The sequence below is a fragment of the Copadichromis virginalis genome, linkage group LG22 (genome assembly GCF_057382275.1).
Source record: "Copadichromis virginalis isolate Kocher_CV1m ecotype Utaka linkage group LG22, C_Virginalis_male_GT1.1, whole genome shotgun sequence".
Lineage (NCBI taxonomy): Eukaryota > Metazoa > Chordata > Actinopteri > Cichliformes > Cichlidae > Copadichromis > Copadichromis virginalis.
This window is the reverse complement of record NC_140638.1, coordinates 2,410,190-2,429,536: the sequence shown is the minus strand read 5'-3', so window position 1 is coordinate 2,429,536 and position 19,347 is coordinate 2,410,190. Positions and strand designations below refer to the sequence as shown.

The window sequence follows — 19,347 nt, the reverse complement described above, 5'->3', positions numbered from 1 at the left end:
CACTGCTAACTCTGGCAGATACAATGATATACTGTCCTGACACTGATGTCACTTTTGGTCGGCCTTCTTCCTGCTTTCAGAACGGAAGAAACTTTTCAGAAGCAACAAAGAAGCACAAACCCACAAAACCTCGGCTGTGCTGAGAGGAGCATTTCTTTGTCTTTATATTTGTAAAGCCTGAGACTAACTATAAAAACACTTGTTTAACAAAAGAATAAGTGCATTTTGATCTGCTCAATAAAAAGTGAGCTTAGAGATATGGTAAATGGTCAATGACCTGTATTTGTATAGTGATTTACTTGGTCCCTAAGGACCCCAAGGCGCTTTAAGCATCCAGCCACTCACACACACATTGACACAAGCTACACTGTAGCCACAGCCGCCCGGGGCGCACTGGCAGAGGCGCCAGCACAAACAAATTCAGCCTTTCGCTTGTACTTTCTCAGCTCCACTTTTATTTCTGTTGCATTTTAGAGAAACACACCATTTTGACTGCTTAAGATTGTAGATGCTTTCATTAGATCATCTCTCAGTCACTGAGCACTAAAACAATGATGTGACTGTAATGTTCCCATTACTGCCACCATCATGCCAAATCTTATTTAGGTATTTTTCAGATTTCCTTCTCCTTTTGTTCAAGACCTGGCAAACATGGGGACCAGCCAATGGTATCAATTCCTTTAAAAATGTATTGATTTATATATATATATAAAAAAAGATCTAATATTGATTTTCACCTTTTACCATTTCAGACAGATTTTTTCAGATTCTCTGAGCCTTCTGATGTTATTATGCACTGTAGATGATGATTCTTCTGTAATATATACTTTATATAAATTTAATTTCTAAATTTAAGTACTGAATAAGTAATCTTAAGGAGTGTGTGATTTCATGATGTTTGTAATTGTAATGTGAAGGCTGTGTGCAGGCATGAATGGTGAAATGGAGGACCCAAAGTGCAGACTCCGGAGACAAACTGAACTCAAAAACAAACTCCCGAGGTCAACGGCCCAACAACACAAAAGTCCAAAAAACAGTTCAGGAGGCCGACCGCAAAGCCAGTGATGGCGATAGAGCAGGTCCCGAGGCCGGCCGCAATGAGGACATGCGTGGGAGCCGCAGGAGGTGGCGCTGCAGGCACCGGCGTGGGAGTCGCAGGAGGTGGCGCTGCAGACGACGGCGTGGGAGCCCCAGGAGGTGGCGCTGCAGGCGCTGGCGTGGGAGCCGCAGGAGTTGGCGCTGCAGGCGCCGGCGTGGGAGCCCCAGGAGGTGGCGCTGCAGGCGACGGCGTTACTCAAAAAGTAACAAACTTCCAAATAACCTTACGCAGACAGACAGACAGAACACAGCAAGCTGAGGGTAGTTTGCGACACAGACAGATGTATACACAGGGCTTAAATACACAGAGTGGGCAATCAGGGAATGAGAGACAGGAGGGAAACACAGCTGGGGCAGCTCAGGCCTGACGAGACAAAGGAAGCAAAACCAGATGCATTACATGAGACACAGACTTTCAAAGTAAAACAGGAAACATAACACAGAAACACAGACTTGACACAGGGTACAGCAGACCGGGAAGACAGCAACTATGGATCACAGACAGAAAACCAGACGACTACAACTCTAACAAAACCCACACAGAACCTAAACTAAGAATAATCCTATAACCCATAAGTCACAGCTGGAATTTAATAAAATCAACAAAATCAAAGAACCAAAACAAAAACACTGGGTCGATGACCCAGCACCCTAACAGTATCCATCTTTATTCACTTGTTATATACCTTATGGGAAAATGTAATGAAAACTATAAAATGTGCTGTTATAAAGTCAGATTGTATAAAAACAGAACTTATTTCTTATTATCTTTAAATATTTAATAATTTAATCGTCTTTGTTATTATTTTTTTTAGTTTCAATATATATATGAACCAAAACTGTCACCACAGGGGGGCAGCATAGAGCCAGAGAGTGTTAGTGTAGCTGTTCAGCCCTATAGTAAGAAACAAGAAGACTGATGAAGGAAAAGCTTCTTCCACTGGTGTAACACACAGGCTTGTATGAAGTCACACTAACTAACCAGCAGTAACCCACATTTGATCAAAGCAGGGGCAGAACTTTAATAACAGGTTATAATGTGTCATCACAGTTGTTGTCAATCCAAACACACTTTCTGATTGTTCCTGTTTATTGTAAAAGAACAACACACTGGGAGTACAGAGTGTGTATGGGGAGTATGTGTGCTGCATTTATTTGTGTGTGTCTCTATGATAGGTGAGTATTTGTATCTGTGTACATGAGGGTAGGAATGCATGTTTGTGTCTTCTTAGAAGCTTGGAAAGAAAAGCGTCTGGACTTCTTTAAGTTGCTTGAAGATGTTTTCACCTGTTCTCTCTGTTGAAAATGTGAACATTGGCATCCTCGAAGGAGTGTCCTTTAGATGCAGATGGACAGAGTCTTGTCCCGTGGAGGTGGCTCTTGTGTCTGTTTGTCTATGTCTGTCAGGTCAGGTATTAAACTTCACCTCTCTCAGTACATGTTGCTCCCCTGTGGTTTCTCCACTGGCTGCTGGCTGAGCCCCGCGCCTATGACTCTACTCAGCTCATTTCTACAGTGGGATGCAAACGTTTGGGCAACCTTGTTAATAGTCATTATTTTCCTGTATAAATCGTGGTTGTTACAATAAAAAATGTCAGTTAAATATATCGTATAGGAGACACACACAGTGATATTTGAGAAGTGAAATGAAGTTTATTGGATTTACAGAAAGTGTGCAAGAATTGTTTAAACAAAATCAGGCAGGTGCATAAATGTGGGCACCACAAAAAAAGAAATGAAATCGATATTTAGTAGATCCGCCTTCTGCAGAAATTACAGCCTCTAAACGCTTCCTGTAGGTCCCGATGAGAGTCTGGATTGCGGTTGAAGGTATTTTGGATCATTCCTCTTTACAGAACATCTCTAGTTCATTCAGGTTTGATGGCTTCTGAGTATGGACAGCTCTCTTTAACTCACACCACAGGTTTTCAAGGTTTTCAGGTCTGGGGACTGAGATGAACGTTCCAGAACGTTGTTCCTCTGCATGAATGCTTTAGTGGATTTTGAGCAGTGTTTCGGGTCGTTGTCTTGTTGAAAGATCCAGCCCCGGCGCAGCTTCAGCTTTGTCACGGCTTTACAAGTAATGGCGTTACCAACGGCGTTACTTTTTTCAGTAACGAGTAATCTAACTAATTACTATTCCTATCGTTACAACGCCGTTACAGTTACTAACAAGAAAATGTGGTCCGTTACTATTTTTCAACAAACAGACGGCTGAAGCTGTGTTCAGCATCTTATAATTATACCCTGGACCCCAGAGGGTTAAACATTTTTTTAAAGTAACGCAGTAGTTACTTTTCAAGTAATTAATTACTTTTAGAATATTGTAACTCAGTTACTAACTCAGTTACTTTTTTGAAGAAGTAACTAGTAACTATAATTAATTACTTTTTCAAAGTAGCTTGCCCAACACTGGTAATGACATGTTCCTTAATAGAGCTACTCAGTCAGTATTAAGACTTTTTGGAATACACAAGTTTTATTCGCCACAATGAGTCCAGGACAGGTATTATATGTTTTTGGTAGAATGCCTCTGAGTGATTATAGAAATCAGTTGAAATCCTTTATGCATTCTTGGTGCATGCAGAGGTGCCTCTAAGTTAGGCAGATAACTGGTTGGTGCCCAAAGGCAATAGCACCAGCAGGGGGCCCCTTAGGACTGACAATAATAATAATAATAATAACGGATTGGATTTATATAGCGGTTTTCAAGGCACCCAAAGCGCTTTACAATACCACTATTCATTCACACACTGGTGGAGGCAGCTACAGTTGTAGCCACAGCTGCCCTGGGGCAGACTGACGGAAGCGAGGCTGCCATATCGCGCCATCGGCCCCTCTGGCCAACACCAGTAGGGTAAAGTGTCTTGCCCAAGGACACAACGACCAGGACAGAGAGCCCGGGGATCGAACCGGCAACCTTCCGGTTACAGATGCGCTTCCCAACCCCCTGAGCCACGGTCGCCTGTGGACAAATCAGACACAGCAGCAATGTACAAAGTTTGCAGTGACAGTTAGCGACATGACCTTACTAAGGGGCCCCAGCTGTCTCCATTCAGTCATACTGCAAGGGTCATTTATGAATCATTCTACACAAACATAAGCACTGATGCCAGCCAGTGAAAACTAAGGTGAGATAGACCCTCGGGCAGATATTCTTTTGGACACATGTACCAGAACAAATACAGCATCCCACGTTATCTTTCTCTGTCTTACACACTTGCTATAAATGCTTAAACTGCTGCCACTGTCATTATTGAAACCTGCTGCTGAAATCAAATTTAGAATGAGACAACACATTTTAACAGTAAACCATGAATTAAGAGACAAGTCAGCTTATTTTGCCTCATGTTTCCTAATGTCCTTCATCCTGAATCCTTCCATAGCTGCTGTGTTAGAGCTTCACCAGGTGAGGTCTCCACAGCATTGGTGTTGTGTAGTGATGTTTCGGTGCTTACCACAAAACACACACAGATCACAGATGAACATCCTCCCCACTCTGCCACCCAGCAAAACATGCAGTGTCTACCTTCTTTAATATATATGTTTGTGTATGAGTTCTTGGTATTTTTGTTCCTGGTGAGTCTCTGGGAGTGTACTCAGAGCCTTAGGATAAGTTCAAAACTTGAAGGATTTGAGGAGTCTTTCTTCAGGTAAAAGACAAAATGCAGTACACACAGTATGACATTGACCCTTAGACAAGTGCTTGCTAAGACTAATGCTATTCTGACACTTTCACCTGAGAAAAAGTGACCCAGCAGACAGAAGTAGACAACACATCAGTACAACAGTGCAATTCGAATGATTCCACAACTCAACCGAAAGCTCTTGAATCCAGTCGAGATTTTCCATCTGCCTAATTTCAGTCAATTTACCAATTACTATGAAAATGGGGTCCTAGAAATTACAGCAAAAAAAAAAAGGAGCATGTTAGATCACTGGGATTCAGTACAGTGAAAATGCCTTATTGTTGTGACCTTAAATAGTTAAAGCCATGAGTATGTTATTTACCACGTGTGGGACCTCGGTGCTAATGATTAACAGATTTTAATCAGTGTGGTGTGGTTTGAATAAAGTTGGCAAAATGTTGCTGGAAAGTTCTGTTTTCTTTTTTTTTCTTCAAGAGGCAATAAAGAGCAAGGTAGGGACTGAAGAGGATGCTACTCTTCAGTCTTTGGTATGCAGTGATGAGGCCATCATACTGCTGATGCCTGAAGATCTGGACAATGAGTGCCAAGCCCACCATGACTGAGTGGAGCTCGGAGACCAAGAGAAAAATGGCAGAGAGCCATTGAGCAAGAGAAAAGCCATGCAGAACATTGACAACTCAGGTGAGCTTATAGGGAAGAAGATTTAAGTGTGAATCTGTTTTTCCCCTGTGAATATCACTGGAAGCAGTGATATTCTGATGCAAAAGGATGCAGGAAAATGTTCTGTATTCCTAATGTTGGACCTCACCAGCCTTTGCAGCCCTTACATTCTAATGAATGCTCTTGGTCCTCTTTCAACATTTGTAAAATCGTCTATCAGCAACCTCGGGGTAACCTTTGATTCTGCTCTTACTTTGGATGTTCACGTCAAATCTCTGGTTCGGTCCTGCTTCTATCATTTAAGAAACATTTCTAAATTGAGCCCTATAGTATCTCATACTGAACTCATACTGTGACACTGTTGCTTATACAGCTGCAGTGGCTCCCCGTTGAATTCACAGTCCATTTTAAGATACTAGTTCTGACCTCCAAAGCTCTTCAAGCACAAGCACCAGCCTACATCACTGAACTTTTACAGTGCTATGTCCCTAGGAGGTCCCTGAGGTAATGCAATCAGGGCTTGCTTGTTATTCAGCACACAAGGCTGAGAACTAAGGGAGACGCAGCTTTTGCCACTGTGGCTGCCAGACTGTGGACTCAGTGGTCACTTTTTTAAAAAAAAACAACTAAAACATCTTTTTAGAATTACATTTTGTTAACTTTTGTCTGCTTTTGTTTTATACTTGTGAAGCACTTTGTGATCTTTTTATATAGAAATGTGCTATATAAATATAAAATTTTACTTACTTACTTACTTACTTACTTACAGTAAAATACGGAGAGTGTCCTAAACGGCCAGAAGAGGGAACAATGTGACACCAAGGGTGAAGAATTAGTCTGACAGACAGCTCACCCAAACAGAGAAAAACATCTTTGCTAAAGGCTTGAATTTTGTTGTCACGCTAAGACAAATCCTGCTAGTAGAGCTGATCACAGCCACAGAAACAGCAATTTGAAAAAAACAATATTGCAGAAGTGGAAGCAGAGCAACTACGAACACAAGTTTCGTCTCAGCAATGCAAAGCCCCCAGCATCCAACATCACCATGGAGGAGAGGAAGGTAATGACAATAACATTATCATCCTTCCGGCAGACAAGGGTAGGTGCACAGCTTTGCTAAACCAGAAAGACTATCATGAGAAAATTTTGTCACTACTCAGTGACGAAAATACTTATGAGCCCGTCAAACAAGACCCAGGAAGTGGCTGCTGGAAGAGGGTGATGTCTGAAGCAGTTAGAACAACACAAGGCTATTGACCAGACCTCATACCACAGGCTACACCCAGGGTATGGGTAGACTAGACAGACTAGACACTGAACTAAACCTACAGGGAAAACGAGTGCACCAAAACAAAACCTAAGAACTAAACCCTTAACCAGAATAATCTGAAACATGGAAAATAATATTCAAAACAGGATAACCAAAGAATCAGAACATAGACCATCGTATAGATAAATACCAAAAATACAAGAGACAAAAATGCTGGGTCAAAATGACCCAGAACCGTGACACATCGTCTCTCTTAAATGACAAGTTTAAAGGTAGGTGAATTAATTTACAGTGCTGTGAAAAAGCATTTGGGTCCCTCCTGATTTCTTAGTTTTATCCATATCCTGCAAAGCACAGTGGGTAAAATTCCTCCACAGTGACGAGAGACTCACTGCCAGTTAGCACTAATGGTTGATTGCCAATGGTTGCACTCCAGTTATCAGGTTTGGAGGAGGATTACTTTTCACACCAGTTAGGTTTGGATAACCTTTTCCCCTAGTAAATGAAATCATAATTTAAAAGCTGCACTTTGGTCCAAATTTTATGCAAATGTAATTGTTTTAGATTTTCCTAAATTCAAAACACAGTCAGCATAATTTTCGAGTCATCAACCATTTGAGTATATTTCAAACGTAACTGTACAAAACTGCCAATGGAACCAGTGTTTTTCAAAAATAAAAAACTTAAAATGCACTGTTCCAGATTATTACACACAGAGTATCAAAAAATTTTACAGGTTGAAAATGGTCATTTGTTGAATTTGCAGCATTAGTAGATCAATTTTACTGAAATCAAAAGCTATTTCAATCAAAAATATCTCAACAGGTCAAGTTACACATTAACACAGGAGCCCTTATTTGATATCAGCTTTACAATTCTTGCATCCATGGAACTTGTGAGTTTTTGGAGAGTTTCTGCTTGAATGTCTTTGCAGGATGTCAGAATAGCCTCCGAGCTGCTGTTTGGATGCAAACTGCCCCACCCTCATATTTTTTGCTCGAGGATGCTCCAAAGGTTGTCAATAGGATTTTAAGTCTTCTCTTTCTACCATGGAAGAAAGTGGTCAGTCACTCCACATACTTTGCAGAGGTCATTTTCACATCTTCAGGGACCCTAAAGGGCCGATCAGTTCTCTCCCGTGATTCCGGCTCAAAACATGACTCCACCACCTCCTTCTTTAGTAGTTTTTCCTTTAATTGGGCTCAGCTGGCAAACTAATGATCATAGCTGTCTGAGATTGATTTCAGTGATACAAAGAGCCCTGAGACACAATTCAATCCATGGGTTCAATTGAAAAAAGACTTGTTTAATCTTTATGACACGTAAACACAATTTGCATAATAATTTGGAACGCGGTGTAATTACGTGGCTTATCTTTATCTAATATTAAAATTGGTTTGATTTCATATAGGTGACAAATATATCATAAATATAGCAATCTGATCTTATTTGTAGACTCCCACTCCATTTTGTGTTGATTCAGTATTAAATGAATGTGGATGTAAGACAGTTCACTGATGAACAGTAGAGAACAGCAAACCTCCAGCTCTGCGCCCAGTCTGAAGGATGAGGAGGAGGGGCTGAAGCAGAAAACCTGCGCATGAATAGCAGACACTGTGTCCAGTTAGCCCTGCTACAAGCCCTCACAACACCCAAACTCAAGAAGATAAGGGAAAGAGATCTGAGCAGCACTTCAGACATTACCGCTACTGCTGACGAAGACAAACATGTCCAGAAAAGCTGTGCTGGGTTTGATTCTTCTTTGTCTGCTTCTCGTCTTCTTCTTCTCTTCTTTTTCACCATCATCTTCTAAAGGTGAGTTTAATAAGTAAGATGTAAATCAGTTCTTTTGGATGTATGTCCAATGTCAAAGTTATACATGTAAGTACAGAGAAGTGTATTTCTGTTAGTCTGTGTTATGTTAGATACTTCGTCTCCTGCACTGTAAGCTTAGTGTCTGAATTGTGAGCGACTGGTGTCGTTGTAGTTATGAATTGAACAGGTGGAGGACAGACAGGTGTTAAGTTAGGGTGTGTGTCATGAGAGGAATCCATCAGGATTCCCCACAACAAAAATAACTAAACAGCAGAACCTCCATCTGAATTTAGCGAAGAAGAGAAATCTGAATAATTTTAAATTTGTAGCACAATGTTTATCTCATTCATCACAATCTCACTGGTCCGAGATCAGTGTTCCTTAATAGGCACTGAAGTTGGAATCATCCAGTAACAAACTATACATCTGAATTTTAAATATAAATATTCAACTGACAGCAGCTAAAATAATTTGAGGCTATTTTAAAAGTCTTTCATTTAACAAAAAAAAAGAAGGTAAAATCTTCAATTTATTGGGGCAAATCTCTGGTACCATGGCTTTATGAATATGGACTCTCAGAGGTGAAGCTCACATGAAATTATGGATAATTGAAATTCCAAAAATAATTGGATGTCCCACCTTTGACAGCTGATTTGAAAGACTGTAGAAATCACAGCGATGCAGGTAGGGGTCAGATATTTTTCCACGTATAAGGCATAAACTATTGTTTGAAATTGCAATAATTAAGCTAATGGTTTCACAGATACTAAAGAACATAACCAAAAACAAAAATCCAACTTCAGCCTGAAATTCAAGTCATAGCTAGTTTCTGTTAATATAAAATGTTGTACGTTCTCATTGTCTGCAAATTCATTTTTAATACAGCGGTCCCTCGTTTATCGCGGGAGTTACGTTCTAAAAATAACCTGCGAAAGATGAAATCAGCAAAGTAGTGAACTTTATTTCTTACAATTATCATAGATGTTTTAAGGCTGTAAAACCCCTCACTACACACTTTATACACTTTTCTCAGACAGGCATGAACATTTTCACACTTTTCTCTCTTGTTTAAACTCTCAAAGATCAAACTTACGTAGAAAAATAAATCCAGTATTATAGAATGAAACTAAAGATCGAACCCTGTTTTTAGGTCCAGAACATGGAAATAGAGCAGCTGCAAGAGAGTTCAACACTAATGAATCATTAATGAATCAATGGTACAGAAGTAGAGGAAGCAAGAAGAATGAGTTGAGTAAAGTTTGACTCATCTGACTGTTTGGTTTCACTTAATGCGCCTTATAATCCTTTGACGTCGACACTGTTGTGTTTGTTTTCTTCTGCTAGTGAACATTTATGTAAATTTGACAAGCTGAACACATTCGGTGCAGTACAGGAGACACGACACGAGATTGACTGAAAATGGTCTACAGCCAATCAGGACACAAAAAAAAAATCTTTGAGATCTATTATTGTTTTATGAAACTGTTTTAAAATAAAAATGCTGCTTGATCTCACTTTAAACATGTGATCATATTTCAACATGAAATGATGAAACACCGTCAGCCTGCAGACTCAATTCAAAACCTCACTCTAACCCCCAAAGACCCAAACTCTTTCATGGGATGCATTTTTAGTCACAATTGAGTAACGATGCGCAAAACTCTTTATTTGGTGTACAAAAAATGAGAAACAACAATTTTGTCCCTTTGAGCAATATGGCTCATTTGAAAGAGCAACATTTAGTATCGTGGTGATGTCCTATGTGGTTAAACTATATTTAGTCCAATTTTTAAAGTTTAGAAAAGTCATTTTGAACCCACCTTCACTCGAAATTGTCCATACTTTTAACTACTGATCGTTATGTAATTAGTAGTCTGTCTAAACCTCCATATGTGATTTTATTTTTAGTGCAGTCCAGCTCAGCTTCCAGGTTCAGGTAACTCTAATGGTACCGTAGATGTGGTGTGAAGTGGGTGACTCATCCACTCTGAGATGCATCATGTAGGAGGCTGCAGGAATGAAGACATTTTAAGACCTTGTTGTTCTGCATACATCAATAAAGTGCCATGGGTGCACGTGTATATGTGGCATGGAAATATGTATATGAGCAAATTATCAACATTGACATCACGACATCAGTACTTCTACTTTGTAACTGTGATACTGAGCAGATTGTGTAAAAACTCAGTTTCTGTTTGAGGAAGGGAGACATGTTTTCCAGCGTGACATCATCTCATAGACGATTCTTACGCTGTGAAAGGTTGAAGTTGTTATTTGACTTCTGTTTGTGGGCAGTTGATTTTCTAAAAGTTTCTCCTCATGTGATTTTCAATAATATTATTCATATTTAGCACACACTGGATTCTGGTTTGTTTGGCATCACAGACGCTTTAAATCCAACCTTTCTGTTCTGTGTTGTTGCTTCTGTCTTTCAGAAATAACAACCATCAGAGCTACGGTCGGACAGGATGTCGTTCTGCCGTGTCACGTTTCAAAAGATAGATCCATCGCAGGCGTCGTGTGGACCCACACTGACACGAAAACACATTATGTTTTTGTGTACTACAGCAATAGCTCTGAAATAATCAGTCAGCAGGAAGAAGTACTGAACTGGATAAGCATAGAGAGAGAGAAGACGGATGGCGATTATTTTGTTTTCTGGCAACACAGGGAGTAACAAACAAATGGCTGTGAGCCATTTTGAAGATTGTCATCAAGCTGACAATGAATCCAATGGGTGAGTTTGTAGAAGAACAGAAGTTTCCGGAGCCTGTACTGGAAAACAAGTTTGCCAATCCAGGGCTTGTTTTCTTTTTTTGAAGAAGGTCTTGTCAGGACCCTTACTGAATACTGGGTGCAAAGGTGTGCAGTCTTAGCACTAAATTATCCAACAACACCAGATTATCATTTCCTCATCTGGCTTCACATTGAAGTAGTTTTCTAATCAGTAGGGCAATGCTAGCTTTATTAATCTATTAATTAATCTGCTTTGACCAATCAGAAATGTGGCCCGTCTAGTGTCAGCAGAGTGACTGATTTTACAAACAGGCTGAAAGCAAAAAAGCAGATATACTCAGATATATGTCAGATTTTCTAAACAAAAGCCCAAAGTTAGCCCAGAAATGTGTTAGGATGTCCTACAATGCTGACTGTTCAAGTTAACAGACTTTTGCAGAATACGTTTCAAGGCTGTTCCTGACAACTAATTTAGTCTTATTTAGACCATATCTACCAGTCGGCCCTTTCATTATTCCTGTTTGGGTTCTTCCTGGCTTCCTTCCACAGTCCAAAGACTCGCTTGCTTTGTTAACTAGTGATTCTAAATCGGCTGTAAGCATAAATGTGAGAACGAATACGTTTGTGCTTCTATGTGCTGGCCTGTGATAGACTGGCTACCTGTCAAAAGTGTTCAAACCACTGCAAATATGAAGTGCGTTGCAGGGGGGTTGGAAGTCTTTCCCCACTTAATTGTAAAGTTGAACCATACAGCTCCAGCTGCCCTGAAAGAACATCAACAAGCTTGTCCTCAATTTTTTGTCTATAACATCAGGATTGATCCCTGGAGTTGAAAAATGAAACTACATGCTATACAGGGAGTGCAGGATTATTAGGCAAGTTGTATTTCTGAGGAATAATTTTATCATTGAACAACAACCATGTTCTCAATGAACCCAAAAAACTCATTAATATCAAAGCTGAATGTTTTTGGAAGTAGTTTTTAGTTTGTTTTTAGTTTTAGCTATTTTAGGGGGATATCTGTGTGTGCAGGTGACTATTACTGTGCAGAATTATTAGGCAACTTAACACAAAACAAATATATACCCATTTCAATTATTTATTTTTACCAGTGACACCAATATAACATCTCCACATTCACAAATATACATTTCTGACATTCAAAAACAAAACAAAAACAAATCAGCGACCAATATAGCCACCTTTCTTTGCAAGGACACTCAAAAGCCTGCCATCCATGGATTCTGTCAGTGTTTCGATCTGTTCACCATCAACATTGCGTGCAGCAGCAACCACAGCCTCCCAGACACTGTTCAGAGAGGTGTACTGTTTTCCCTCCTTGTAAATCTCACATTTGATGATGGACCACAGGTTCTCAATGGGGTTCAGATCAGGTGAACAAGGAGGCCATGTCATTAGTTTTTCTTCTTTTATACCCTTTCTTGCAGCCACGCTGTGGAGTACTTGGACGCGTGTGATGGAGCATTGTCCTGCATGAAAATCATGTTTTTCTTGAAGGATGCAGACTTCTTCCTGTACCACTGCTTGAAGAAGGTGTCTTCCAGAAACTGGCAGTAGGACTGGGAGTTGAGCTTGACTCCATCCTCAACCCGAAAAGGCCCCACAAGCTCATCTTTGATGATACCAGCCCAAACCAGTACTCCACCTCCACCTTGCTGGCGTCTGAGTCGGACTGGAGCTCTCTGCCCTTTACCAATCCAGCCACGGGCCCATCCATCTGGCCCATCAAGACTCACTCTCATTTCATCAGTCCATAAAACCTTAGAAAAACCAGTCTTGAGATATTTCTTGGCTTCTTGCGACCCTGTTGACTATTTTGAATGAAACGCTTGATTGTTCGATGATCACGCTTCAGAAGCTTTGCAATTTTGAGACTGCTGCATCCCTCTGCAAGACATCTCACTATTTTTGACTTTTCTGAGCCTGTCAAGTCCTTCTTTTGACCCATTTTGCCAAAGGAAAGGACTTTGCCTAATAATTATGCACACCTGATATAGGGTGTTGATGTCATTAGACCACACCCCTTCTCATTACAGAGATGCACATCACCTAATATGCTTCATTGGTAGTAGGCTTTCGAGCCTATACAGCTTGGAGTAAGACAACATGCATGAAGAGGATGATGTGGACAAAATACTCATTTGCCTAATAATTCTGCACTCCCTGTAGATCCATTCTCTTCCGCTTATCCTTTTTCTAATTTTCCAACTATCCTCTGTCAACCCTACGATATGTTTGTGTGGGAATATCACACACAGCAGTTAGTGTATTTCACCAGTTTCTGAAATACTGAAATGTACAAACTGCTGTTGCATTAAAGGACCAACAAGATCTAAAGGATGTTGCAGAAATTGTGATGCAGTTGTTCGAAGAACTGATTGATTAGTAACCCAATAAGAAGTGATCTGCTTTTCTAAAGCTGCGTCCACAATGGAAGTTATTCAGTCACTGCACATGCTTTGCACACACACATCCCTTACTTCGTGTGTAGGTAACTCTCAAATGTATTTACTTCCTGGTCATGCATCAGTCAGTGATATACTACTGTGTTATTGGTAGTTGCTTCAATTACTCGTCCTCACAGTTGACAAAAGATTATCTCTGGACACACCCACTCAGAATTTCTACAGGTTACTTTGCTTGTACTCATTTGAAGTGGGCGTAGCTTAACACTTAAAACCCAAAGTGGGCTCAGATCCAAGCCTTGTTTCGTAGTACAGGTGTCAGATTGTTTTTGTGAGAAAGAATCATGTGTTTGTAATTCGATATTTCTGTGTTGATGAGACTGTCTCTCTCTCTCGCCTCTCTTCTGTTTCTCACCTGCAGCTGAACCAACAGATGATGGATCAAGAGCGTGTGCTCCACATGCATTGTTTCAGCCACTTGCTTTTACTCTTGGTGTCATTGCAGATGTTTTGAGATGGAAGGCTATCCATGGAGCTGGCTTACTGCGACTCCATGCATGGCCTGCCTGCGTACATGCTTGGTAAATCTTTTTGAACAGTGTCGTACTAGTGCTGGGTGGTATACCACTTGTAACTTTATTTGTGATGTTGAAATTTCAACATAGTATTGAATTGACAAAAAGACCACCATTGATGATAAAAAGGTTGACGAGTGTGTTTAAATGAACTCAAATGGATCTTGTGTACTTTTTCATATCTCAAATACGTTTTAACATATTGTTTTGAAAAGCGGTCCAACCCATTTTTCTCATACATTGAAATCTGAGGCAATGTCTGAACATGAATATTTCAAAGACTATGTAGAATAAAAGCCTAAGTTTTCACTGATCTTCCTTACAATCAAAGTAAATGAGAATCTGTCATGTGGGACATCAACTTATTTTCAAGTATAGTTAGTTAAAATATAAAGAACAAGTCTCGCATTTGCAAAGTTCCATATCTGAGCACACACTAATGACAAAAACAAATAAAACTATAATATGAAAAATACAACTATAATAATTTTAGCAGTCTGTGAGGAAATAGAATAACATTGGGTTGACTAGAAACTGCAGAATTTTGGGGGATTCGATTATCTACTGACATTTTTTGTTTGTTTTTGATAGAAATTGTTGCCTTTGGCTAACATGTTCATGTTGATAAAGTCTACATGCCATGTTGACTTAGGTAAATAGAAAAGTAGGGCCATTGCATCTGAAGTCAGAAAAACGAATTAGCCATGTTTAGCCACCCAACATAATGGCCCTTTTATACAGAGAAATAATAAAAATACTTTGATATACACTCTGGTTGTACCACCGAGCACTATATCTGTCACTGTGGGATTGTGAAAACGTAATGTTTAAATGTTAGCTGTCCCTGTTTATTAAGCATTAAGGCAAATTTACTATATGGACCTCGACTCTAAAAAAATGTGGCATCACTGGGTTGGTTGGTTGGCTGCTGCAAACAGACTTATATTAATTTATGCTAGCTAACTAGTAACTTAGTGAAAAACAATGAAAATGAAACTAAAAAGCAGTATAAGAGGATCACGTTTGTACTGACCGTGGCTGCAACAATGAGTCTTATGTTAAAAATCAAGAAGATTCAGTTTCACTCTCTGTCTCTGAAGCAGTCGGTGCTTTTCATTGTTACCTGCACTGAAACAGTTAGCCATAATGCACAAGATTTTTGAGGATTTAAACACATATTTCTTAAACTCAGCTTCATAAACAGCCTTAAAAGATTTTTTGAGAAGGGCTCCATGGTGTAATTTTTTTTTTTTTTTTTTTTAAATTAGCCTCGACACATGTAGTGTTTCATGTGAACTGTAGCATTAGAAATCGCTGATTTATGCAGCTGCTGAGCTTTGTGACAAAATACTCGTTTGTTCTTCTTAAGTAACAGGTAGCTTTAAAAATGAAATTCTGAAGCAAAATTACTACTACACATGTGACTAATCCAGACAGTAAGTGTACCAGTGTTACTCTGTCCTGATGTTTTTTCTGAAAATGACTAAAAATAAATGCTTACAGCAATTTCTCATTTCAGTCTGTAGACAATCTGAGTGTGCTCTGATTGTATTTCATGTTAAAATGTGTTTACATGTTGAAATGTAGTCATTAAATGTTTAAATGTCAAATGTATTTATATGTGTCAAAAAAGACAAAAATGAGTTGCACTGGATATAAAGTGTGTCTTTCTGTTTGACTGATATTTGGATCTTCTGATGATTAATTCGATGTAAAAATTAAATGCAACATTTAGTCAGATTCCAGGTTTGTCATCGCAGAAGTGAAATTTAATTTGTCTAAATGAGAAGCGAACAACCCTGAACAACACTTTTTCCCCCCATCTTTTTAAAAATAAACATAAATAATATGTCCTCAGTCCACCGCATTGAAGTAGAGGCTCAGTCTTTACCTGTTTCTATGGTGAATCTATTTATGACGCCTTTCTTTAATCCATGGAAGCACTTAGTTTTGAGTGAATCAGGCCTGATCATCTTTCCTAGAACTGAAAACTAAAAACATACAGCATGGAGAAACATTTCAGTCTTACAATTCAGTGATTTTTGAGCAGTGGTCTAAAATTCAAAGACATCCATGTGTGTTCAACAACCATAATGTGCTGTCTGTTACAGCAATTACTGCACTAATCAAAAGTCTGGATTCATTTCTGTTTGCTGTTTTAAAATCTTAAAGAAAATTGCTTTTAATCTTAAGATAATGCAGGAGTCCTGGCTCACATGTTGTTTTGATGTTAAACGTGTTGTTGTGACTTCTATGCATTGTTATTGTGATCTTGTCAACATGTTTAACTTACTGGGAATGTGATTATAGTTATGTATTAAAACATTTACTACAAGTGTACCTGTTTGTGTGTGACACCAAATTCTTTTCTGCAACTCAAACCTCCAACATGTGGACTGAAGTGTTGTCCAGAGGCTGCAGCGGCTGTTTGTCAAATGGTCAGTAACTACCTCATTAAAATGATATACAAGACTTAATAAATGGGACCACAGACTGTCCATAAGAGATTGACAAAGCTCATGGTAAAGTGTCTTAAAACTGCACACCTGCTGCTCTCTGGTAGAAAGCTCCATGCCCTCCCGTGTTTTAAATACACCTTAGAACAGCACGCAGCAACACCACATATGTCCGGGTGGAGAGAGGTATGGGGACTTCACACCCCTGTTCTCTGTTTGCAGTCGGGGCGGGGGGCTGGGAGGAGGAGTTGGCTGTCTGCTTGGGGTCTGGGATGCTGGGCCTCCCTGCTGCTGCAGAGCTGGGGGTGGTCTGCTTGTCCCCAGACAGGGTGGATTGCCTGTCTGGGGATGATAGTACCTGGATAGTACCAGTACCCCTCATGTGGTATTGAGTATTTGGTGCACATGAGGGTGGGAATGCATGTTTGTGTCTGTGTGTGCCTGCTTGTCTATGTTTATGTGTCAGGTCAGGTCTTAGACTCCACCTCTCTGGGAAAATCTCAGGGCTCCCCAGGTGTGGGGGCCTATCTCCCCTCACCACACTCCCTGCTGGTGGCTGATGCCCTTGTCTGTCGGTGCATTGGTGGTTCTCAGTGTCGGGGTCTGGGTGCTCAGCTATGTACTGGCTTACTCCCGGTGGCTGCTTGGCGGGGCCTCAGGCCACTTCCAGGGGCCCTTCGGGGTCCGGGGCCCTCGGTACACTCTGGCACAGCTGGCACATCACCGCAGGCCCCTGTGGCTTTTCCACCATGGCTGCTGGGTGACCCCCCCTCACCAGCTGGGGCTTGCCTCAGCTCTTTCCAAGAGGGTGCCATGGCTGCCCCCCCCCCCCCAACATTTTGAATACAAGCACGCTCACGCACACAGGTGACACACACACCATCTTTTTAGGCTGCTGCCTCAGAGCATACGTACGCTGTCGGTCTTGCATGCTGCTCAGTAACATTCAATACTTATTATTAACTGTTACTTATAGTTATCTCGGTTGTTGCTCTGTGGTTGTTGGTCTCCCTACTGTGTTGTTCTCTTTTTGTTTCTTTTCTTTTTTTCCCTTCCAGCAGGTGATGCAGCAGATTCTTTTAGTGTCTTTAGTCACTTTACCTCCTCTGTTTTTCTTTCCCTCCCTTTCTTTCTTTCTCCTTTAACTTAAAATAAACTGAATAAATAATAATAAAGTGGGCCAATATGGCAAAGCCATAATGAGTGTTGGGAAGGTTACTTTTAAAATGTATTCCACTACAGATTACAGATTACGTGCCCCAAAATGTATTTTGTAATGTATTCCGTTACGTTACTCAATGAGAGTAACGTATTCTGAATACTTTGGATTACTTAATATATTATCATGCTTTTACAACTACATGAATGTACTATTGCTGTGCGATTTATTACTATTACTGAAGGCTGCTCGCCGTACCAATACCTACTAGATTTCCAAATATTATAAAATGAGTAACAGTAGGGTGGATATTTTATCTGTTAATAATCATGTGGAACTGCACATGATTATTTGCAGCTTGCAGATTGTTAACGCTATACATCAAGTTTAAATAGAGCATGTTAATACATGGGGATCCTGAAGGCTGCTCCAAAAATGATCAGATTATCTTTCAAATATTTGTTCAATTCAAATGAGTTCAAATTATATTTTTTTAGAAATCTACTACATCATGTATAATTTATTTTATGTCATGTGTAATTGATGACATAAAATAAATGTCATCAATTACAGTGTGATTAATATTTCCATTGCAAATATTAATCACACTTAAATTAAGAGGGGGTGGCAGTAAAAGCTTCGGAGCTGTGATGCCATCACGTTCACTGCCGTTCCAATTGTAAAACGATCGTGCTGCGTTCTTGGGAGGTCCGGACTCCCGTGTGAACTTCGGACTAGTGAAAACCGGAGTGCGGACTCCTGTATACACGAGTATTTAGAAACAGCCTAACGGTCCGCAGTCTATGATCTAAACTCAGCTAACGCAAGTTAACAATGTTAGCTTGGTGATGAGTAGCCTTCATTAATAGTAATAAAAATCACACAGTAATAGTACATTGAAGATACTGAAGTTTTGACAATCCCATTTTTCTTATGAAATGGTGTCGGAATTTCCATTTCTGCCCGTGCACTGCTGGCTCTGGGTCCATTGTGTAACTGACGCCACCAACATTAACAGGACTCGGCATGTAGGATGAAGGACCCAAATGCAGGATCCAGAAACGGAAAGTTAAAGTGCAGCTTTTAGTGCAGGAAAAACTCTTCATGAATACAAGGAAACAAAACAAGAAACTCAAAGCACTACCTAAGAAACTGGGGAAACTAGAACACTAAACTATGAACAGAGAACTGGAAACCTATCATAACACAGAGGTGACGACACAGCATGGTGAGGATACAACGCAACACTGACAGAGGGAAACACAAGGCTTAAATACGCTGAGAGATAATGAAGGAATGAGACACAGGAGGATAACACAGCTGGGAGTAATCAAACATGATGAGACCAAGGGAAAGCAAAACTAGAAACACTGACATGAGACGGGGGACTGTCAAAGTAAAACAGGAAGTACAACACAGAGACGCGGACTTGAGACCGGACTGACCAGGGAGACGGAGAGAACAAGGAGACAAGACATGAGATGACGGGGAACATGAAAAAG

At 40.2% G+C, this 19,347-nt stretch overlaps 1 long non-coding RNA gene across 1 annotated transcript; it reads left to right on the top strand.

Annotated features, from left to right (window-relative positions):
- The first annotated feature begins 8,259 nt into the window (after positions 1-8,259).
- Positions 8,260-16,549, top strand: LOC146682371 (uncharacterized). Its single transcript, XR_014917417.1, has 3 exons — positions 8,260-8,493; positions 10,929-11,230; positions 14,077-16,549. It is a non-coding gene; the product is annotated as an uncharacterized LOC146682371 (long non-coding RNA).
- The last annotated feature ends 2,798 nt before the right edge of the window (positions 16,550-19,347 follow it).